Source organism: Leptinotarsa decemlineata, unplaced genomic scaffold, assembly GCF_025532065.1.
Source record: "Leptinotarsa decemlineata unplaced genomic scaffold, Ldec_3_MD MMD2_tig00026354_RagTag_RagTag, whole genome shotgun sequence".
In the NCBI taxonomy this organism is placed as follows: Eukaryota; Metazoa; Arthropoda; class Insecta; order Coleoptera; family Chrysomelidae; genus Leptinotarsa; species Leptinotarsa decemlineata.
In genome coordinates, this window is record NW_027412702.1 from 10,279,559 (window position 1) to 10,305,505 (window position 25,947).

General features: G+C 37.7%; 1 protein-coding gene and 2 long non-coding RNA genes across 3 annotated transcripts in view; all 3 read right to left on the reverse strand.

Moving 5' to 3' along the window:
• The window catches only part of unc-5, a 706,638-nt gene that overhangs the window by 542,147 nt on the left and 138,544 nt on the right, over positions 1-25,947 (reverse strand). The window lies entirely within an intron of this gene.
• Positions 15,622-16,581, reverse strand: LOC141486335 (uncharacterized). Its single transcript, XR_012467778.1, has 3 exons — positions 16,118-16,581; positions 15,992-16,060; positions 15,622-15,929 (listed from the first exon to the last, which is right to left on the reverse strand). It is a non-coding gene; the product is annotated as an uncharacterized lncRNA (long non-coding RNA).
• LOC141486433 (uncharacterized) lies at positions 22,168-23,088 on the reverse strand. Its single transcript, XR_012467837.1, has 3 exons — positions 22,664-23,088; positions 22,538-22,606; positions 22,168-22,475 (listed from the first exon to the last, which is right to left on the reverse strand). It is a non-coding gene; the product is annotated as an uncharacterized lncRNA (long non-coding RNA).

Consider the following 25,947-nt stretch of genomic DNA (forward strand, 5'->3'; position numbering starts at 1 on the left):
CCCCCACCTCCCCCCCACTCCGCCTCCCACTATACCCCCTCCTGTGCAAGAGTATAAATGTAGGAGTTCCTCAATGTAATCTTCAGTTGAGTAGCTATCGTCAGCATGTCAACATACCAGGAAGCCGATTCCACGACCGGACCCCAGGCGGAAGAACCTACAGCGCCACTCCCGGATCTTCAGTTGGAGGATTCCGATATGGAGAATCCAGATATGGAGGCCGATTCAACCACCACGCCTCATCACCCTTCCACATCTTCGGTCCAGGTACTGCATGTGACCAGTACCGAAGACCACTCCGAAGACTCGAGCAGCTCGGATGATGATGATGACGATCTCTGGGACGACGACGCATTTGCGGAGGAAATGGCGTTTTCTGAAGGTTCGGTGATGTGGCAGTACTTCCCCCGACCCGATGACAGCGACGACGACGACTTGTAATCCTTTCCTTTTTTTTCCCTATTTTTTTCCCTATTTCACCCATCCTTTATCCTTCCTCGGAGTACACATTTTGTTTGGTTGGTGTACACGAGACACTGCGTGGTTGGGGCAGTGTCTACCTCCCTCTCTCCTTTTCACCTTTGAAATAAATATTCTGAATTACAATACCAATTACTCTTATTGACTACTCTGAATAAACACCCCTCGAATTTGAAATATTGTCTCATGAAAATTATATTTCCAAATCTTGACATGAATTCTGCAATTGTTCAGATAAGAGAGAGCTAGTATGTTATCAAACAGATTCAAATCCACTCGGACGCTTAAACAATCATTTTTCAATGTGATTTATTTTACAAAGATAAGATATTCAGAGAACTTACATATTCTATAACACATTTGTGCATACCTCATATGTATATGGATGTACATTTTAGAGGTATATCCATATATTACAAACTACTCTTCGTATGATTATGTGACACTCAAAATATTCTATTTCTTTGACTGAGTGATCAATCTTATTATTAGATATCTACACTTTGTTTGTAGCTCTGAAAAGAGCTGTATTTTTGTTGACCCGAAAGTCCACGGTAACTGCTCCGCAGATGGGGTGTTGTTGCAATCTCATTATGAGATATCTACTCTTTGTTTAAATAATGTAGCCCTGAAAAGGGCTGTTTTTTTTTTGTTGACCCGAAGGTCCACGGTTACATCTCCAGAGGTGGGGTGTTGTTACATATGATACAGACGGCTATTCTCCTAAAGTTGGTCAAAGGCCTATCACATGCTTTACACCATGTTTGCCCCATCTCCATGAAGCGGGCGGTGTAATGAATGTCGACGTGCTCATAATACCCTCCATTGTTATTCCGCACAGAATAAAAGCGGAAGCAACACCAACACAACTTCTCTATTTCACCGTCAATCGTTTTGATCCTGACATGGCTATCCGTTACACAATACAAATCTAACGGATCATCCAATGTCTCAGTGATATTCAACCACTCAACATTGCCAATAACTACTCCGCTGTCGTCAGTCTCGTGAGTCGAATCTGTTGCGATACCTTCATCTTCTTCTTCAACAAGACCTTCTTCATCATCATCAATGTCTAAATCCCCAACACCTTGCTCAATTGCCTCATCGTCTTCGATATTTAAGCCACCTTCTGCACCTTGCTCATTCACCTCATACTGCATATCTCCACCATCATTTTCTTCGTCAACACCCACTATCTGTCCAACGTCTTCAAACTCTTCCACCAGCTCATGGTTATTAATATCTCTCTGAGATAATAATGCTAACACAGCAGCTCTCTGGGCAGACATATTAATGTATTCTTGTGATGATACTTGAATACTGACTGAAGTTTACAATCACTCACCGATTTTTATATGATTTTTGACAGTGGTGGTGGTAGCTCCCTCCACTCTACCCCACTCTTCACGGTACCTGTTTATAAGAGGGAAACATGGGAGCGTGAGAGTGTAGTTAAATTCATCGATTGAATATTTGTACATCTATCAGTGAATATGTCTTTCCCTAAAGAGTGGGATACAAAACCGACAATACGCGGCTTTCCAATCAAAATTGGCAAACATATAATGTGTTACAACTGCCATGGGTATTGGCCTGAAACATATATCAACCCATGTACCGGCCTGTGTCGTAGATGTGTTGTGGCAAGGAATCCAGACCCACTTCGGAAGAGGATAAATGGTTCAACTCTAGAAGTAAGTGACTACCGCCAGCAGTGCAGAGAATGTTCGAAAGAGATTATGTGTAATAATATGGGCATTTCAAGGAATATATGCATAAATTGTGTAGCGACTTGCGATACATTAGTCCAGCGATGTCTACAATGTGGTGAATATAGTGTGGATTGTTGGAACAATTTATGCAGTGCTTGTAGAAATGATTGGCAATTGTGTGAGAATGTCGGCCAATTTCACCCCAACAGAGATGTCCACTTTCGAGAGTGCTGGTGTCTAACCCATGAAGAGCGGATAGAGAGACGGAGGATTCATGGAAATCTTATGCTAACATACACATCTTGAAGTGATTTCAATATGTTGAATTTATGAAAAATAAAACCAATAGTTTACATATTACTTGCATCATTTCTAAGGTTATTATTCTATTTAGTTTTTAATAAATAAAACAATTTTAATACACTATTTTTTTATTTTTTATCTAATATTGAGTACAATCATGATAATGTCATTACACTAAAGAATTTTCATCGATCCATGAGTTGTGATCTTCAGAGAACCCCAGCCACTTTACATAGAGGCGATGTCCTTTTCTTTTTAAAACTCGCTCCACCAAATACGTATTGGGATCTTTCGTTTTATTCAACTCCAGCCCATAAAAACAGCCTTTGATTGGTTGCCCATTCACATCTTCTAATGCATAAGTTATAGGTTCTGTATTATTAACTTTCACAACTTTGAATATTTCAGCTGTAAAATTTGCTGTATAACCTTTATCGAATGCATTTTTATATTTGCTGATTCGAACACTATCCCCAATTTTAAACGTATTTTTTTTACGTTTCACATGTGGACTCTTAGATTCGGCATACATTGACAATTTAGTAGACTGTTTCACATCTGCAGGTTTCATACCAATCGTACGATGAACTTTGTTGTTATACTGACGAGTAATTCTAGGAAGAATGTTCAACCACTTGTAATGACCTTGAAGTGAAAACTCCTTATAAAGCCAACTCTTCAATGTTCTGATTACTCGTTCTGCAATTGCAGCTTTTTTTGTGCTGAATGTTGAGTAATGATTGATGTTGTGTTTCTTCATTAACGATGAGAATTTCGAATTATAGAACTCAGTACCATGATCAGATTGTAAATTTTTTGGAGTATATTTAGCATCTTTCAACACGCTTGCCATAGCTGCAGTAACTGAATCACCAGTTTTATTCTTCAACGGCCTTGACCATACAAACTTTGAATAACAGTTGATAACTATAAGGATGTACCTACATCCCTCATTTTCTTTAGAATATGGTTGCATTTCCATCAAATCCATCTGCCACAAGTCAGAAAAACCCTTTATTATTGTCTTCCGACGGGGGAAATTTCGACGCGCCGGCTTGTGTATTTCTTTCACAACCTGCCATTTTGCATTACTCATATTACTGCTCTAAGACTTCTTCAAGATGATAAAATTGAGGAATCACTTTTCTACTGTTCAGGTGCAAGTGTAACGATTGACTATTAAACTTCAATGACTCGCTCAGTAAAAGTATCAACCAACTTAGCTATTACGTCAGTTCGCTTTTCCACATTACTCAATTGATCAGCTAATGCAGAAGTGATGAGTGCATTTTTGTCAATGATTATTTGCACCTCATTATGTTTTGAATCAATATGTTTTCCGATGTTACGTAGCGTTGATGCAATGAATTCTTGGAAATACTTCAGAGTTGTCTCATTGACTTTTCTAATGTGATCGTCAACATATCCTTTAGTAACAGAATCTTTACTGTCTACAGGTTCACCAACATTTTGAAACCGCTTATTCTGAATATCATAATCACCATTTGGTGTGAGAATGAATCCAACACCAGATCTTCCAACTATTGGTTTACTAACACCACCTCTTCTACGACCAAATTTATCAATTGTGGTATGCATAGTTAGATCGTTTGTGATCGACTGAGCCAGTTTCACACATCATGTTCATGATATTGCGGTCAATAGACTAATCCTTCTTCACGTAATTCCTCAATTATGGCTAATATTTCATTATCATGTCCGGTATGTCCAGCCAGTCGTGAACTCCAAAGTAGTCGAAGGCGATCAATCAATTCTTCGAGTTCATTCCAATAAACATAATCTGTATGCTTATTTCTGATATATTTTTTCTGGGTGGGTATTTTGATCATGCCAGCACCTTCTCTACTAGGGTTTCCATTGGATAATAATGGTAGGATTATTTCTCTATATTTCTTCCAATTATTCGATAGAAGACCTTGTTTTCTCTCATTGTATTTATATGCAGCCTTTGTTAATTTGAGTATATCACCATATGTGGTCATATCGGAAGAGGGGATATTTCTCGATGGTACTTTCATGAATATCAAGTTATATAGTTTTGGAGTGCCCTGATAAGAGCCAATAGTTTTACCATTTTTCATAAACACAATTTTCTCATCGATAAATTCCACATCAGCTACTCCCATTTGTAAATTTCCCGTTTCAGTGTTCATGTGTACTCCAAAGACTGTATCGTAAGAGGGATTTCCTGATAGTAACTTTTTTATATGCTTTTGTACTTCATCACCATCATCGAATACATTAGGTGATTGTGAATCTAAAGTTGTCAATTGAGAGGTTTGAAGATCCTTCGAGGAAGCCCCTTCAAATTTCGGTTTCCACTCACTTTCAATTATAGTTTTGGCTGTTAATGGTGTAGCAGGCTTTGTTTTCTGCATCACTTGATTCATTTGAGATGCTCCTTCAGTATTGGCAGATATTACTTTCAAAGGTGTTATTATTGGCTCATAGATCCTCTCGAGTGCTGATTGATCACCTAGACGACTACTTTTGATATAATTGAATTTCTTCCGAACGGCATCCGTTGCTTCAATTAACTTTCTTTTTAAACATATTTCATCATCATTTTTTCCCTCCATAATTCACTCCAAGAATTTGTATAATGAAGTGTTATCTCCACTATCTAGCACTCAAGTGATTCAATTCTTCAAGAACGTCAAGGATATATGAAAGCGTCGAATCCTTTTCGATAACGTCCATTTACCACTTCTCGATCCTTATCAATTACTAAAAATCCATATTTATCTTCCCAACATCTCGCACACATATCTTGAAATTGCTTATATGTTACATCTGGTGATACATGGTCGGAAAAAATATGATTGAGATTCATATCATCTTGTTTGAACATTACGATAAAATTTGCATTATCTCGTATCAATTGCTTCGGAACTCGTGAATATGTTTGGGCTAAATAGAAACAATCCACATTTTTATGACGACCCATACTGAAATATGATCGTATAACATCCTGTTTCTCGCACATAACATCATCAAAAATGAATATCGAATCAGGTTTGGCGTCTGAAGGCTCTACTATTTCACCTGCATTATTGGCAAAAGTGTAAAAACCCAACCCTTCGATTGGAGATAATACTTCACGTAAATACTCGTATTTAGGTTGATAAAGAGACTTTGAATAAAGATAAACATTTGCGAATCGTAATCCTAGAGGATGCGTTAGCAAAGAAATCATAACATTTGTCTTGCCACAGTTAGAAGGTCCAATAATCAGGCCGCGAATAGAAAGTGGAAGTAAAGATCCGTGACGTTGTTTGACACCGCTTCCCGATCCACCACCCACTTTTTCATCGAAATTATCGATGGAAAATTGCTGCTTCTGCTTCAATATGCGCATTGTATGACAGTTGGAGACTATATAAGCAGGGTTCCACATCGATTCCTTTATTTAAATAGGGGTTATGAGTCGATGCAGATCTACTGAATTGCATTCAAATAAAACTGGTAGAGGATTGATCAATTCCCTCATCAATAATCTACCATTTGAATTACACTTACCTGGCTATCAGTATTGCGGTCCGGGCACCAAATTGCAGAAAAGATTGTTGAGAGGTGATTCGGGTGTCAATCAGCTGGATTTTGCATGCAAAAAACACGATATTGCATATTCACAGAACCCCGATAATCTTGCAGCTAGACACATAGCGGATAAGGAGCTTGCAGAAAGTGCTTGGAATCGTGTCAAAGCAAAAGACGCTACTATTGGAGAAAAAGGAGCTGCTTGGCTAGTTACGAATATAATGAAAGGGAAACGCCGATTTGGTATGGGTTGTGACTCATCTCCCAAGCAGTCACACATTCCGAAGAAAAAGCGTTCTATTAAGAAAAAAAAAGTTAAAAAAATATTGAAAGCTTCTAAGGTGATAGCTTTTGGTTCTGGGATCGTTCAGAAAGTGCGTGATGTTCTACACAAAGCGGGTGGAAGTGAATTTGTTGTAAAAATTCTAAAAGAGCAGCTGAAATTGCACTCAAAGCAGCACGCAAATATATGAGGGCTGCAGGTGGGAAAAAGAAAATTCGCACACCGCGAATCATACCGATTCCTAAAATTGGTGGAATACTACCACTCATTCCAATTTTTGCTGGTTTATCAGCACTAGGTAGTTTAGCCGGTGCTACTGCTGGTATAACGAAAGCAGTTCAAGCAGCAAAAGCGAGTAGGGAGCAGTTGAGTGAGACAAATCGCCATAATAAACACATGGAGGCAATTGCTATAGGTAAACAAGGAAGTGGTATCTACTTGAAGCCTTACCGCAAAGGATTAGGAGTCTATTTGAAACCTCAAAATTCAAAAAACTCATAAATTTGCTACCTAAAAGAGCTCTCTCCAATATAGACCTCAACTATTACGCTAAGAAAATGACGATTCCATATTTTCGGGGGGTATATATGCGTGACGATTTACCAAAATCAGGACCACTCCGATATGAATCTGCCATAGTAAATTTGGATAGTCGACATGGTCAAGGGACACATTGGGTAGCATATAGAAAAAGGGGAACTTCGATAAAATATTTTGATAGTTTTGGCGATTTACCCCCTCCCAAAGAACTGATTCACTATTTTTATATGGGTTCGAATCCTATCAATACTATCACATATAACTATAAGCGTGAACAACGATTCAACACAGTATGGTGTGGCCATTTGTGTTTGAAGTTTCTTCAGAACAAGACATGGAGTTAACACCAGTACAGGATAGGGAGAGTATCAAGAGGATGAGTCATTCATTGATCGCATATTCCAGAGTACGCACTTTACAAAAAATGAGTAAAGAACAACTCGCTGATATGCCGAAAGAGGTGTTGATTGGGTGTGCATCACATGAAATTGCATCTGTATGGGATAAGTTACCACAAAACCTACAAAATGATATTGATGTCTTGAAGTATCAGTACTGTCAAGAGCATTACAATGATTCCAGCGGTAGCAGTAGTAATTCCGATATGAATGATGGTCCACCTACAAGAAAAATTTTTTGTTGTTATTGTAAAGTGAATGATGTGAATGTAGTCACACATAATGATATGGATAGACCACCGAAAAAGCGACGATTGGTCCACAATTTCTGCTGTCAGCAATAAAAAGACATGAATCATCGAAAATTCGTCAGTCATGTCACGCACGTTTTCATTGTCGGGATACTCTAGCGAGTTGAGTGCCAACTTCTACCCACCCATCGAATTGGATACCAATAGTAATTATGGTCTGGGATTACATGGTTTCTACTCCTACAATTCCATATTCAATGTAGATGCTAAGAATAATGTTATCGGCTATTCGAAGACAATTATCTCACCCCCCACTATTATAAAAATTCCACCTGGGGCATATGAAATTGATGAAATTAATAAGGTGATTCAAAGATTCATGAAATCCAAAGAAGTGCAACTAGAAAATGGAATTGAAGAAAATATCGACGAAGTATTTCTCCTACGTGCAAACAACAACACTCTGAAATGTGAAATGCGATCGAAATATTACATTCATCTCAAACATGAAAACAGCATTGCTGAACTTCTAGGATTCGATGACAATGTTTTCAATTGTGGTGAAATACATGAATCAACATTGCCCGTGAATATCAATAAGGTGAGGATTATTCGTGTGGATTGTAATGTCACAGCTGGAGCATATTCGAATGGCGATGAAATCCATAGCATCTTTGAATTTGATATTGATGTAGAGCCCGGTTACAAACTCACCAAGGAGCCACAAAATATTATTTATATGCCAATCCGACCTGGTGGTCGTCAATACCTCGACAATATCACTCTTCGCATATTGGATGATAATGGTAATCTGATCAATTTCAATGGTGAAAAAATAATAGTCAAATTGGAATTGATAAAGCTATAATAATCATCATTTCTCATATATTTATTCACAACATCGACGACAGTCATTAGTAACAATCATCGTTTCTCATACGTTGATTCAGAACATCGATGACTGTCATTAGTGTATCATAAAGAAAATGAGTAAAGGAAGCATCGATAAGTTTGGTCGCAGAAGTAAGGCAGTTTCAAATACTGTTTTGCGTGGGCAGCCTGGAGTTGGTTTCAAATTAACAACCGATGGAAACTTTGATATGGAAAATAAACGTTTGAAAAATATAGCAGAGCCTGAAGAGAGTACGGATTGTGTTAATCGAGGATATGTCGGTTTTTACATCTCAAAGATGAGAGGAGAATTAGATACTGATATTGACAAAATTAATTTGAAATTAGATGGAGTAGAAAAATATTCCGTATCAGTGAGGGAAGATCTCATTACGCTTGGACTGAAATTAGAATTTGTAAAAAAGTATGAGCATATGGATAAGGATATCAAATCGCTGCAATCTGATTTGAAAAAACAACCCTCGATAAGCATTCAAACGATCGAGCAAAAACGATGGTGAGCGATGATCATCTGTGAAAAAAGTCAATATAAAGCTGAAGTTGATCAAATTGTTACTCAGTATTTGTTACTTCCTAACGCTGAGCAGGTGATATTCATTAATGGAACTATAAATTCTGCGATTATCGTTTCTAAAAATGGGGTTGTGCTTCAATAGTCAGCGATTGCCGCAGCGGCAGCAGTTGAGTCAGCATAATGTATTTGGTGGAGGTTATGATCATGTGCATTTAAAGAAGCGAAAATCCAGCAGTCGATTCATTCCACGTATATCTGCCAAACGGTCAAGATATAGAATAAGTGCTAGTAGCCTGAACTTTCTCAAATCTATTGGCTTGAAGGTGCGATATAAAAAATAGTAATAACATGGCGACAATCACCACAAGTGATAAATTGGAAGTGTTCGAGGAGCCCATGTTCGACCATTCCCTCATCAGCCTTCATGAGCATACATATAAGCCGTATGGTTCACCATATTACAAAAATTCAGATGAAATACGAATTCCAATCAATTATCAAGATCTCATACTCGATATTGCAGATAGTTACATTTATATCGAGGGGAAGTTCACACCATCTGATGCCACAAAGCGGTGCTACCTATCCAATAATGCTCTCGCCTTTCTCTTCGACGAAATTCGCTATGAAATGGGTGGTGAGCAAGTGGTTGTTGTTCGAAAACCTGGCATAACTACCACAATGAAAACGATGATATCATTTGGAAAAACGCATGCAAATTCGCTACTACCGATAGGATGGGGACTCGATGTGAATAAACAAGATATATTCGATCCCGTTAGCAATGTATTTAGTGGTAAATTACCCTTGAAGTATCTCATGGGTTTTGCTGAAGATTACAATAAGGGGATAATGAATGTGAAGCAGGAGCTCATTTTGATTATAGCTCGCTCATTCAAAAATTCATTCATTGGGGAAGTCGATGCAGATTTGGAAATCAATAAAATAGAATGGAGAATCAGGCACATTGTGCCGGAAGATCGACAGAAACTGAAACTATTGAATCGCATAAATAAAAATGGTAATAATGCTAAAGTGAAGGTGGCTTATCGTATGTGGGACCTTTATGAATTACCCACACTTCGTGATACATCCTCGGATATATGGGCGGTGAAGACAACCAGCAGCCTCGAAAGACCACGATATATCATCATCGGCTTTCAAAACACCGACCAATCCGAAAATATGTCAAAAGATGTAACGAAATTCACACATGTGAATATTAATAATATTCGACTATCTCTGAACTCTGAAGTATACCCATATGAGCGTTGGAATCTGGATTTCGACAAGAAGTTAGATTCATCAGCTTACTATGCATATGAAAACTTCCAACGTAGCTACTATTATAAAACTATGAGTGAACCGATGATGGATATTGGTAGCTTTCGCAACAACCCACTATTCATTATCGACTGCTCCCATCAACCCGAAGCTATGAAGTCATCCACTGTCGACATCAAAATAGAATTCGAAACACGCAAGGTGAAGTTTCCAGCAAACACCAAAGTATATGCACTCATCCTCCACGATGCTGTTCTATCATATAATGCTCTTAATGGCTCTGTTCAAACTGGATTGTAATAAGATTGACATGTAATATGCTATGAAATATTCGATATTGATGAATAATAAAACACTCAATAATTATGTTATATCTTTTATTCACCAAACAATTAGATACAAACAAATATGGATTGAAACATTATTTTATTCACAAACATATACAACAGATTTCAAATATTTACAACACCATCATTTATCGCTTCTTCCAGTTGCGGGTTGGGACTCTGTGGTTCCAATTGATATTTCTCTATGATATTTTGCGGTAGGTAGGTGCATATGTCTTGAAGAAAATGTTTCAAGTCTGCTTCAATTATTAACTCACAGAACTCATCCAAATTTCTACTCCCATATGAATATTTATGACACAATGCCACACCGAGTTCATACTTCTCACTAAGCTCCAAAAGTTTTCGCACCTCTTCAGCATCGTAACATACACTCAAATCATAATTTGATGAATGTAGAGCATCAAAACTCAGATCAGCCATCTCCCAAGCCATTTTTCTTATGGCGGAATCCAAATCCACTGCTTCCGGCCACTCTTGGGCTGAATATTGCATCCACATATTTATAGAATGGTGAGTTCTGAAAATTCATAAATGGCATTCATTAGTTTGCAAATAATATAAAAAAAAATACTCACTTGAAATCTGACTATGTCTATGAAGTGACCAAGTTGATACATATTTTATATTAATCTACCATATTTTCACTATTTACAAAAAAAATCATAATTTCAAAATGTTCAATCTAAAACATTGAATTTCATCAATGATCGGGTTTTAGCACCAGGATAATCCTGCGAACTTTGACCCATATAAGTAAGTGTGAATTTGGCTTTGGATGAATTCACTTCACGAATGAAGTCTTCTGATAATTGCTCTGTGACACGTTTTGGAAGCCATGCTTTAAAAGGAGTATCACTTTCCTCATCCAATAAAACTACTTGAATTGATTTACCATATCGTGTGGAATACATTGACATTTTTTCTATTTTATATTCTTTATCAATAACCAGAGCGTTTATAGGTTTCTGCTCTAAAGCTTCACTTTGTTGAATTATAGAAAAATTAATTTTTTCAATGTCAAATTTCAAATTATCCATATTCATAAATATAGTGAAATTACGGTTAATTAAAATAAAATATATATTCACCTCACTGACGAAAACGCCCTCTCGGATGGGTTGATACTCGTTGTCTTCACTTTGGAATTCGACAAATACTTCTGTTTACCTATTTGGGTATTTTAGAGTGTCTAAACTGAATGTGGAAGCATGATATTCTGAACTTATATAGGAATTACCAACAAGGGAGGGGGCAACGCCGAACCCCACTGTTCAAGGTTATATTCTGTGCACGTCACGATTTCATTCAAGGTCAACATGCAATGCCACAGAGCAAGCTCAAGGTAGTCGAAGTGTCGAACGTCAAGGTCAAACCCCACACTCAAGGTCAAACACCGCATTCAATCTCATACTATGTGTACGACGTTCAAGGTTAGGTGAGGTCATACGATATTCTGAACTTATATAGGAATTACCAACAAGGGAGGGGACAACGCCGAACGCCCACTGTTCAAGGTTATATTCTGTACACGTCACGATTTCTTTCAAGGTCAACATTCAATGCCATGGAGCAAGCTCAAGGTAGTCGAAGTGTCGAACGTCAAGGTCAAACCCCACACTCAAGGTCAAACACCGCATTCAAGCTCATACTACGTGTACGACGTTCAAGGTTAGGTGACGTCATTCAAGGTCGTGTGACGTCTCAAGGTCAAAAGGGGTGGGGGGAGGCGTTCAGTCGGCATTAGCACCCTACTATCATCAATGTGGCTTTTGTAAACAAAGATCAACAGGCGATCTTGTATCGTATTTCCCCCATATTTGGAATAACGCAATCGAGAAACATGGAGAATCAAGAGCTGTAGCGCTTGATATTTCTAAGGCCTTCGACCGTGGCATGAGGGTTTGCTGGCCAAACTTCGAAGCTATGGCTTGTCGAATCATTTTTGTGTATGGCTCTTCAGCTTTCTGAAAGAACATTCCCTGCAAGTGGCCGTAGATGGATACCTCTCAGATACTTTCACCATCAACCCTGGAGTTCCCAAGAGATCTGTATTGTTTCCAACCCTCTTTCTATTGTATTTCAACAACTTATTGGAAAAAGCCAACAATCCAATATATTGCTTTGCTGACGACAGCACACTTGTTTCTCCATTCTAGTTGGATTCCAGGACATCGGCGGCGGATGTACATCTTCACCAACAGCAGGTGGCTGCATATCTTAATGAGGATCTAGAAGTGATTTCAAATTGGGGTGAAAGTAACCAGGTTGAATTCAATGCCATAAAAGTTCAGGCATCGGTTTTCTCCAGATATAATACTGTTGGGTCAGATAATTCAATTTTGTGCTTCAATACGTTTGTTAGGGTGTTGAAATGGACAACAATATGTTTTGGCACAATCATGTCGCTGGAATTGCAAAAGCCGCTTGTCAAAAGCTTTGAACACTGTTCCGAACCAGAAAACTGAACACACCTCAACAACTTTTGATCTCATGTATGGAGCTCCACCCCTAAGCATACCCTAAAGTTGCTGGATTCCATCCAGAAAAGATCCATCCGCCTGATGGAGACGCGAACATCACTTGCAACCTTGATGGTTTGGGACATCGAAGAAAGGTTGGAGATTTGTCTCTATTCTATAGATACTTTTACGGAAAGTGTTCTAGTGACTTGACACATTTAATTCCACCAAGAGCGGTACATATCAGAAACACTCGACGGTTGTGGATGCTCATCGTTTTGAAGTTCAACTCAGAACTTAACTGTTCAAGAACTTTAAAGTTGGAGAACTGCGTTCATGTGGAATAAACCAGTGAGGACGTTTTTTCAAATGGATTTAATCTCCAGCGATTCAAAACCAATGTGAATCACTACTTTCGCACTGGCACCGCTCTTAGAGCGCATTAAGGATATTTCTGTAGTGCTTGTGTTTTTCTTAAAAAAAACTCACGACATACATCTGTATATGAAAAACACATTTAATGGACGGTTTGCGTAAGTCTACAGTCTGAGTGTGACTCATTTTTGGAGATTGAAAGGTATTTGATTATGGTGTGGTTTTTCCCCTATCGTCGGTCACGCAATAACTATTCTTTTTTTTGTTCTTGTGGGGTTTGCAATCACCTAACCAGCAATTATTCGGACTTCCAGTAGACTGTATTGAAGATGATATACGATTGAAAGAGCGAACTATATCGCAGCGGATTCACAATGCACTCGAACGAGTCCGTTTTTTAACCTGTTCTCTCACTTCATTGCGAGATTTTCACTGAACCGTTTTCAAAACCACAATACCTACATGTTTCACTACATAATAGCTTCCTCGGCCGTGTTAATACGGATATTCTAGTGATTCCCTTTACTCTGAAACACAAAAGTATAGGATCCCATTGCAAAATTATGTAGGAATAATGTGGACAATTGAAATGTAATTTTGAAGTAATTTTAGTAGGAGAATTCATTTTTCATAAGGTGCCAATTAGTAATTACCCGCCAGTACTATTAGTTGAAATATTATTAATCGACTTTTAGAAATAAATTTCGTTTACATTATATGGAAATAAAGCCTACAGCACTTTACAATAGTGTATTCGAAAGATTTGAAAAGTCACAGTTGCTGCTGATTGTTTAGCCGTTACCTCTACGCAGACAGGTGTAAATAGGTATGATTTTCTTGAAACTTTTCGTTTGTTATGTATATTTATTTCATTGAAGATCATTTTTTTTTGTACTTAATTTTATGAAGGTGCTTGTAAAAAAATCCGCAAACGAAAGTTTCCTGTCTTTAAAGATACTAGGTACTGAAAATAAAGTGACAGAAAGTGAGTGCGCGACGCTACTGGTTAGACAAGGACGTTAAATACCAGCTGTACCTGTTTTTTGAGCCATTGCGCATATCTCGATAAATAGGGTTCTCAGTCAAGCAGCTGAGCTGAGGTTTTGTAGTTTTGTATTGATTATAAATCATAACCAAACTATTTTGGAGCCAGTGATACGTTTTACTTTCATTGTTGTTGTTTCAATAATATAAAAATAATATTACTATTGTTTATGTAATGCTTAAATTAACAAAATGTCGAAGTGTTTTTTGTGCAAAGTCAAATAATTTACTCGAATTTGATGAAGTCTCATAAAAAAAATTTTTCTGTATGTTATAATTTCGGGAAAAAGAATATAAATATTATGACATTATATTAACAGTAGAATCAACTGATTACTTCGGTTATCATACTGATTGTCTCAAGAAAATTACTATTATAAAATGCAACGGCTCAATTTTCAACAGCTTTCCCAGGACGAAATGCGTTAACGCGCTGCAAAACCAAAAATGCACGGCGCGCAGTCGGAGAGTAGGCTGGGTTTAAAAAAAAAAAAAAAATAAAATATAAGAAAATGCTAGGGGGCGCCACCAGTTTATTTTCGCAGGTTCAAACTGGGGAACCTTCAGTTCTTTTGGATTTCGTCCTGTACTATACTTTGAAAACTTGGATATAAGTACAATTATGCTTATTTGGTTTGGAAAGACTATGATGATTTGTCGGGAGAGACAGATAGCAAGCTTCACCTTGAACCACTTATTTATTAAGAAAAAAAAAATTAAAAAAAGGATATATGTTTGGATGACAAAAAAATAGGTATATTAATATTATTGATAAGTACACTGAAATTCTTCAAGGTTCTAATTTATGAGTGAGTTGAGTGAAAAAGAAGTTTAATTTCTAATAGTAACGAGTAAATACTGATTATAGCATTGTATCATACTCGAGATTACTTCTGAGTTTACCACATATGAAATTCCTATCAATCAAAATAGGGTTAGTGATGTAGCTATAAAAAAAAATATATATACATATATATTTACATATATATATATATATATATATATATATATATATATATATATATATATATATATATATATATATATATACACACATATACACATATACATACATATATATATATATATACTCAACGTGCGCACGTGAAGCTTACACTTTAAGGCTAATTCGTAATGAGTGGTAAGATGTCGTATAGTTGAATATGGAGAATTATATAATAGATATAAATGTAAGTATCATAAATACATATGTTTTCTCTACAGTCACAAACAAATATCATGCATCTTATCTGTCACATAATTCAGGATTCAGGTTCAGATGTAACTTGGTAACCGGCGGGTGAACAGCATTACTGCACTCTCCAATCCAACTGCACAAAAGGTATTTCATTCAAATTCATCGAGGTACATCAGAATTGTGTCACGGATTCAACTGTCTGAGACTGACTCAATAGTAAGAGTAAGAGTACGATCCTAGAGTGAGACCCTTGAGTAAGACCCTAGAATGCACAATAAAATAAATTGAAACCTATTACTTAATTACTAATAAGAGTAAAACTACCTCTTTTGATGAGGGTCTACGATCATATATGAAATTCGGCAGCTTCTCGATTTTGTTGGAAAGTGCTGCCTGAAAACGTTCGGTTTCGAGTTACAAGAAAATTGTGTATGAAAATCTTCGACTTACGATTTTGTAGGAACAAGCAGCGAATGTAAATCCCTCTCAAGGTACTAGTTTTCAACCAAATGTCACGAATACGTTTATAACGTATCTACACAAGAAAACATGAAAACTAGTGTAACATAAGATTCAGCAAAGAAAAATCCCAAAACTTGGATGAAAAGAAATCACTTCAAATTCTTCGTGAACCGTTCGCTACTTTTTCGACTTATTCTCTCGTTCAAACTTCGAGAACTCGTTTTGTTTGTTGTTTTTTAATCCCCTGGCATTTAACACTTTTTGTGGAGTGCGTAGAATGTTTTGCTTGCCGAACTTCCTACAATCTTCAACTGTCAGTAGACAACCACAAATTCATTTTGTTCAATGGCTAGTACAGGGTGTTCCTGAATAGTCATGCTCATTTTGTTGTAACGCTAAACTAGCCGTTACAAATTCCACCTGAACCTATTAAAAAAAAAATAAATAAAAAAAAATGACTCTAACTTATTAAGGTGACGCCTTCAGGTCTTTGGCGTGCCAAGTTCCCCTGAATCTTCCATCGGAGTCCTTCAGCTCATATGTCCAGGTTGAGACCTTCTTTGAAATGATAAATGGCCCCAGGTATTTTGGTGCCAACTTGGCCGAATAATTCTTCGCCGCATCTGATAGGACATAATTTTTTCGATAAACACGATCCCCACAATTATAGGTGACGGGACGATGACGTAAATCATAAAGACGTTTATTCTTTTCTGCCGCTCTAACCAATCTTTTCTTGATATCTGCATAGAGTTCCTGAAACATTTTACTCCTATCCTGCATTAATGTGTTTCCTTCCGTTTGGCAGATGGATGGCTGCTCACCCTGTTGGGAAAATAAGTTCGATGGCATTTCTCGTCCAAAAATGGTGAAATACGGCGTATGTCTCGTGGATTCATGAACTTGCGTACGTAATGCACAAGCCAGTTTAAAAATATGCTTGTCCCATTCTCGGTGGTTTTCAGAGATATAACACCGGATCATTGTTTCTAATGTCTTATTGACACGCTCTGTAGGGTTCGCTTGAGCATGATAGAAAGCAGTAAAAGACTGTCGAATATTATATGACTCAAGTAAGTTGTGGAACTCCTTAGATTTGAATTGGGGGCCATTATCACTTATGAGTACTTCCGGCTGCCCGAACATTAAGAGAAGATTCTCTTCGATTGCCATACATACCAACTTTGAAGTAGCATTACGAAGTGGAACTACAATGGTAAACTTACTTAGATTGTCTACTATAACTAGAATAAATTTAAATCCGCGACTCGACCTAGGTAACGGTCCTATGAGATCGCAAGACACGATTTGAAAAGGCTTGTCAGCCACCTTGCGGGGAACCAGTAAACCAGCAGGTTTCTTTTGTTCCGGTTTATTTTGACAACAAATTACACATTCTCGGACATACTTAGAAATGTCCGATTTCATTTTGGGCCAATAGTAATACTGCGCAACTCTTCGAAGAGTTTTGAATACACCAGGATGACCAGAAATTGGTTCGTCGTGGCACTTCTTTAACACTGATTTCCTACTATTTTTGGGTAACACGCGCTTCCATCTGTCTCCTTCATCTACTAGTTCCAAAGATTTACACTTGGCATCAACAGCCTTATAAAGGTTCGAACCCACGATACGCCAGGCTGGGAATCTAAGAGGATTTTTTGAAACATTATCTAGCATTTTCAAGTACCACCTATCAGTTTTGATGTCAGATTCTTCGACGGTATCTACAACTGGAACAGATCGCGAAAGCATATCTGGGACAACGTGCTCCTTTCCCTTTCTGTGTACTAGCGTGAAATTATATTGTTGAAGTTTCAGCGCCCATCTCGCTAAACGTCCCGTCGGATCCTTAAGATTATTCAACCAACACAATGACCAATGATCGGTGATCACTGTAAAATGAGAGCCCTCGATATATGGTCGCAACTTCTCGATGCTCCACAACACGGCCAGGCATTCACGCTCTGTCGTGGAATACTTCCTTTCCTGCTTAGTTAGAGATCTCGAAAGGTAGCACACGACTTTTTCACCTTCTTCAGGATATGTTTGAGTTAGGACAGCTCCAATTCCATAGGCACTGGCATCGGTCTGAACGACGAATTCCAAATCGAAATTAGGACATGACAACACAGGAGCTGATATCAGTCGTTCCTTTATGAGTTTCAACGCATCCTCCTGTCGGTCTGTCCAGCAAAATTTTACATTCCTTTTCAAAAGTTCCGTCAAAGGTTGAATTAGAGAGGAAAAATTCGGTATGAACCTGCGGTACCATGAGGCAGTACCAATGATACTACGAACATCAGACACTTTAGTGGGCGAAGGAATATTCAAAATTGCTTGCACTTTCGCAGGATCTACGTGAAGTCCATTCACATCAACAACATATCCAAGGTAATGTAGTTCTGGGCGACAAAATTGACATTTCTCCTTACTTAGTGTTAAACCAGCGGACATGAGCCTATTAAAAATCTTAGAAAGTATTTCTACATGTTTCTCAAACGTTTCAGAGACAACAACGATATCGTCCAGATAAACGAAAGCATATGGTTCAAGATCCACTCCTATAACCCTATCTATAAGTCGTTGCCAAGTAGCTGGTGCAGTATGGAGACCAAACGGTAGTCGTTTGAATTGGAAAAGTCCTCTTCCCGGTACAGTGAAAGCGGTATATTGCCGAGATGCCTTGGCAACTGGTATTTGCCAGTAGGCTGATTTAAGGTCCAAACTTGATAGAAATCTGGCATCCCTGAGGCGATCCAAAATAGTTGATACGAACGGGAGCGGATATGCATCACGCTTTGTAACACTATTTACCTTCCGGTAGTCCACACAAAATCGATATGAATTATCCTTCTTCCGCACCATGACTACTGGGCTGCTCCAAGGACTATTTGACGGCTCGATAATATCCTGCTCAAGCATTTTCTGTAATTCTTGATCCATGTACTTCATCAGAGTTGGAGATACTGGATAAAAGCGTTGCTTTATTGGCTGTACGTTATTAAGAATTTCGATATTGTGTTCCACAGCATCGGTACATCCTATACCATCACCCATCTTTTCAAAGGTGTCTTCAATTAATTTGTTCAAAATATTATATTGCTCCGGAGTCAAACAACCAAGTGGGCGTAAAGTTTCTTGAGATGGACTAGTATCAACAGCGTCAATAATACCAAATTTCCATTCATTTGATCGAAGATCAGGAATAATTCCCATGCGAACCCAAAAATCTATCCCAAGAATTAGAGTATGATTCAAATCGGGAACCACCAAAACATCTATAATTTTTTCAACTTCCCGAAGTTTAATAGGAACCCTAAGGACTCCTAGACAATTGCAATTGTTTCCGTTTGCCACCGTTACTGATTGTAACTCAGCAGGTTGTATATCAATTAAGCCAATGCTTTTGAGTAATTGCCACCCTTTATTCCCTACAATTGTTCTGCTTGCTCCAGAGTCCAGTAACCCAAGCAAATTTTTTCCAAAAATTGAAACATTCACATAAGGTCGGTCATCACCATTAGCATGAGATAAAACAAAATCTAAAACGAACTTGACCGAATTACACGAATCATCGACCAACTTTTCTCTTCGAGGCGTGGCTTGGTCAGTACCTAGCGCCTCGATTGATCGTTTCCCTGCAATTTATTACAACGTGGGCAATTGCGCACCGTGACATTTTGGTAACCACACTTGTAGCAGTATCGTTTTTGTTGTTGTCGGCAGGTAGTCGAAAGGTGCCCTAATTCTCTACAATTCCAACAACGTTTTCCGTCAGTTCTTGAAACATCTGTACTTTCTATGCTGTTTACACCCCTCTTCGTTGATTCATATCTTCGCATAGTACTCTCAGCTGGGGAAGAATGATGCTCACTGGTGGAAGCATATGCTAGTTCTGGGATGAGACTTCTATTCTTATGCGGTGGTGGAGTATATGATTTGGCTAACTGTCTTTTTGCATCCAACTTCCGACAAGATTCCAGCAGATCAGCTATGGAGGTTATATTACCGAAAGCTAAGAATGGATGATAATATGGATCAATTCTTTCAAGAATAATTTCCAGCTGGGATTCTTCTGAAATAGGGTTTCTCATTTTCTTGAAAAGTCCCTTCATACTTGCGATATACAGACCGATATTTTCGTTTGTTCCCTGCGTACGTCGTTTAATCTCCTCAAATAGATCACGATCAAAATTATCAGGAAGAAACTGTTCGCGCATCAAGTCTACTAGTGATTCCCAATCAGTGGCCCAGTCCTTCACCATATTGAACCAAATATAAGCGTCTCCCTCGAATAAATCAACAGCATCTCGGAATAATACAGCTCGGGAAATACCACGAGAACGTCTCCTCTCGTCGACTTTCTCCAAAAATGTACTCAATGACATGTCTCCTTTCTTTCCAGTGAATCTCAGTCCCCAGTCGCGTACTGGTACGGGTTTTATCCGGGTGATAATATCGTCTTCCTCACTTGAATCTCCGTCCAGATCAACAGTAGAGCTCTGAGCTCCAGGATCACCAACAGTACCTCGTATGACCGATAAGTCAAACACAGTTGAGTCCCTACCTTTCCGAAATTTCTTGCTCTTCTCTTGTAATTTATCGAAAGCCAGAAGCAATTTGAGCCTTATGTCTGAAATGCATTTCTTTTCAACTTCACTTTCTGGGTGAGCACGGTTCAGTCGGCCTAGAGAGTGCGCAATTTTAGAGGTGATACTTTTATATTTTCCATCTTGCTCAGTACCTTCGAATTCGTTGATAGCTAATTCTATAGTATCCAAGTTACTCTTCAGTGACTGCGAATCCTCTGAGAAAGCATAAGGGTATATAGGGTTCTTGATAGCAAGAGAAGTCTTCTCCAAACGTAAAGCATTGCGAAGTACCGCTCTCAACTCCGTGACGACAAGATTTGTACCATCCAGGCCTCGGACTATCAATTCATACAGCAGTTCTTCTTTGGTGAGACGGTTTGGATCAATCTTGATCTTTGTAGTTGCCATAGTAGGATAATTTGTATTAAAAAAAATCTTATGTGTGGTAAGTTCAAGCACAACAAAAAAAAATTAGTAAGAAATTGAAATAACTTAGGAATAAACTGAAATAACAAAAGAATACTCGGCGTCGGTGGATGTAGCACTAAAATGCGTTCAAATCAATTGAGAAATTGAAAAAAACTCAAAAATCAACAAAAATAACAAAAGGACGCCTGGCGTCGGTGCGAAAATTTAAGGGTCAATTTCATAAACACAAAATATTGAGACGTCTCAGTTAAAGCGAAGCCCCACACGAGGGCGCCAAATTTGCAACGGCTCAATTTTCAACAGCTTTCCCAGGACGAAATGCGTTAACGCGCTGCAAAACCAAAAATGCACGGCGCGCAGTCGGAGAGTAGGCTGGGTTTAAAAAAAAAAAAAAATAAAATATAAGAAAATGCTAGGGGGCGCCACCAGTTTATTTTCGCAGGTTCAAACTGGGGAACCTTCAGTTCTTTTGGATTTCGTCCTGTACTATACTTTGAAAACTTGGATATAAGTACAATTATGCTTATTTGGTTTGGAAAGACTATGATGATTTGTCGGGAGAGACAGATAGCAAGCTTCACCTTGAACCACTTATTTATTAGGAAAAAAAAAATTAAAAAAAGGATATATGTTTGGATGACAAAAAAATAGGTATATTAATATTATTGATAAGTACACTGAAATTCTTCAAGGTTCTAATTTATGAGTGAGTTGAGTGAAAAAGAAGTTTAATTTCTAATAGTAACGAGTAAATACTGATTATAGCATTGTATCATACTCGAGATTACTTCTGAGTTTACCACATATGAAATTCCTATCAATCAAAATAGGGTTAGTGATGTAGCTATAAAAAAAAAAAATATATATACATATATATTTACATATATATATATATATATATATATATATATACACACATATACACATATACATACATATATATATATATATACTCAACGTGCGCACGTGAAGCTTACACTTTAAGGCTAATTCGTAATGAGTGGTAAGATGTCGTATAGTTGAATATGGAGAATTATATAATAGATATAAATGTAAGTATCATAAATACATATGTTTTCTCTACAGTCACAAACAAATATCATGCATCTTATCTGTCACATAATTCAGGATTCAGGTTCAGATGTAACTTGGTAACCGGCGGGTGAACAGCATTACTGCACTCTCCAATCCAACTGCACAAAAGGTATTTCATTCAAATTCATCGAGGTACATCAGAATTGTGTCACGGATTCAACTGTCTGAGACTGACTCAATAGTAAGAGTAAGAGTACGATCCTAGAGTGAGACCCTTGAGTAAGACCCTAGAATGCACAATAAAATAAATTGAAACCTATTACTTAATTACTAATAAGAGTAAAACTACCTCTTTTGATGAGGGTCTACGATCATATATGAAATTCGGCAGCTTCTCGATTTTGTTGGAAAGTGCTGCCTGAAAACGTTCGGTTTCGAGTTACAAGAAAATTGTGTATGAAAATCTTCGACTTACGATTTTGTAGGAACAAGCAGCGAATGTAAATCCCTCTCAAGGTACTAGTTTTCAACCAAATGTCACGAATACGTTTATAACGTATCTACACAAGAAAACATGAAAACTAGTGTAACATAAGATTCAGCAAAGAAAAATCCCAAAACTTGGATGAAAAGAAATCACTTCAAATTCTTCGTGAACCGTTCGCTACTTTTTCGACTTATTCTCTCGTTCAAACTTCGAGAACTCGTTTTGTTTGTTGTTTTTTAATCCCCTGGCATTTAACACTTTTTGTGGAGTGCGTAGAATGTTTTGCTTGCCGAACTTCCTACAATCTTCAACTGTCAGTAGACAACCACAAATTCATTTTGTTCAATGGCTAGTACAGGGTGTTCCTGAATAGTCATGCTCATTTTGTTGTAACGCTAAACTAGCCGTTACAAAAACAAAAAGACAAAGAAGGGTTTGAAATATTTTGCACAGCATTAATTGTAGGTAGAAATGTGTATTTCCTAAGAATAATTTTTAATTAGTGACCAATCTATTTTCAATAATTTTTATTAATTTTGAGTATCAAAAAACATTTATCATTGCAAATTAAAAATACACACAATAATATTTCAATTACAAATAAATGAATAAATTGATAAATATATAATCAATTGAGAAAAATCACTGACTGCCATTATTGAATATTATTTTTTTGAATATTATTATTTTTTCTGTTTACTGTTTTTTGGAGCATTTAATCAGAGCCGTTCTAACTATTCAGACCGATGGTTGAGAACCCTATTTATCGAGGCATGCGCAATGACCCAAAAAACGGGTACAGCTGGTATTTAGCGTCCTTGTCTAACCAGTAGCGTCGCGCACTCTCTGTCACTTCATTTTCAATGCCTAGCATCTTTAAAGTTAGGAAACTTTGATTTGCGGATTTTTTTTACAAGCACCTTTATAAAATTAACTATAGAAAAAAGGGATCTTCAATGTAAATGAAATAAATATACATAATAAACGAAAATTTTAAACAAAATCATACCTGTTTACACCTAACTGCGTAAGGGTAGCAGCAACTGTGTCTTTCAAATCTTTCAAAAACACTAATGTAAAGTGCTGCAGATTTTATTTCCATAAGATGTAAACGAAATTTATTTCTAAAAGTGAATTAATAATATTTTAATTAATAGTACTGGCGGGTAATTACTAATTGGCACCTTATGATAAATGAATTCTCCTACTTATAAAATTACTTCAAAATTAAATTTTGATTGTCTACATTATTTCTACATAATTTTGCAGTGGGATCTCGTAGTTCAAGTAATTGGACGTAGGACAACTTACACCGTACAAGTATGTATTAATCAATAATAGAACAAAGAAAAATTGAAAGAGATTGGCCATTCTAACAGTACGAGATAGAAAAGTAGGTATTTTATTCCAAAAATTAACAAAACAGTCGAAAAAAAAAGTTTCAATTACGTGGCCCCGTGAAATTTGAACCCTCCCTCAAAAAACATTCGAAAATATTCCCAACAGAAATGGAAATAAATTATAGAAGGGTAAAAAAAAATGTTGAATGCTTTTATTTAGATTGTACTTTCAGATGTTTATTTTATATTAAGTGTATTTTATTCAGTGACTCTTCATTTTCCTAATTTATTGTAATGTATTTATTTATACAGAAATTGTGGATTATAAATGTTTATTTTATTTTATTTCATGTCTGATAGCTGATAGCTTCAAAGGAAATATTATATTTGAAAATTCGGGACTTGTCACATCATGTTCTTTGTGGGATAAAATTTTCACACAATATTATATCAAAATCTGTATTTAATTGTCTTCAAGGATATTTTATTAATATTCACATTGATCGGAATAGTGAATGTTCCATAAATGAATATATCGAATCTATAGAATTCGCCTTATCCACCATATAAACATACCAGTTCCCCACACAATTTTTCATAATCCAATACATCAGATAGCATTTTTATCGCCAACCCCTTCGTCTACACAACACCAACAAAACACCACTCGCATCCGAAATGAATATTCATTAAATTTTTTCACGGACCCCTCCCACATCGATGTGTACTTTCCCAGGGAACGACAAACAACGAAATTCTTAATTGATTGTTCCCCGAAGAAAGGGGATGGCAGCACAAAGGTTACCACAGGACGTATCAGGTTACCCCGTCCTTGCATTCATCTTCAATCTACGCAGTAATCTTAGACCGCATAGAAATCAAGATGAAGGACACAAATTTAAATTGGGAAATTATTTGGTGTCGAATTTCTATTTTTTTCGCATGGGTACCCTCATATGGGGGCGGGATTGATACGAACATTTTAATGACGTGTATTTGAAATGACACAATTCGTCAGAGGAACTTGTTTTAAAAAGGGTGGATGGAGATGAGGTCGTGATATTTATTTTAACCGTTATACAGGTGAGATGGAATATACTGCGGACTATGAAAACTATTGGTATTTTTTACTGAAATGAATGATACGTATATACTGGGTGATTAAATACATTTCAATAGCAGTATATCGCAGTTTAAGTCCGGAATTTTCTATGGTGCTTGCAAAAGAAACGGGTTCCGAAATCTCAACCTCATTATCATCTTCTAAGAAAAGTATTTGTCCACTTCTGCGGGATCTTGTGGGAGAGGTGTCTCGCAAGAGCCCTCGGCGGTTACTCATCCAACGCTGGAAAGGTAACTTTCCTAACATGAGTGCCCCTCGGGGTAACGTGAGGGTATGCGGTGCAGACCACACGGCGTACACCCAAAAGTTGTTGATGAACCGTCCTATCCCGCACCTACACGGGTAATGGGCGCGACGTCTTCGACATATGATGTGTGGTAGAGGATGCTCGAAAGAGTCCTCGACGGTTACTCATCAAACGTTGGAAAGGGAACTTTCTTAACATGAGTTCTAGAGGGGAGGTGAGTGCCCGCTCGCGGCTGGAGTCTAGCGAGCCTCATCTCCAACTGGCGTTGGCCTCTTAGGGGCAGCGGCTCCACTAGCGGGAAAAGGGATACAGGGTTGCGGTAATCCATTCTTGGGTGCATTGCAGCCCCATACTGAAGCACTGGACGGCTTATGCTGTTCCGTGATCCTCGCCTGCTTCTGTACGGATCCGAGCGTTCGAGGTGTCGGGGCTCGCGGTCCTTCCGGGCTCTACTATCCGAGTCTAGTCTTGGAGGGCACCAAGGCAGACGCTTGAGGTGTCGGATGGTACTGCCGATGGTCCTGTCTCTTGGTTAGCCACACTAAGTAGATGTAAGGAAGCA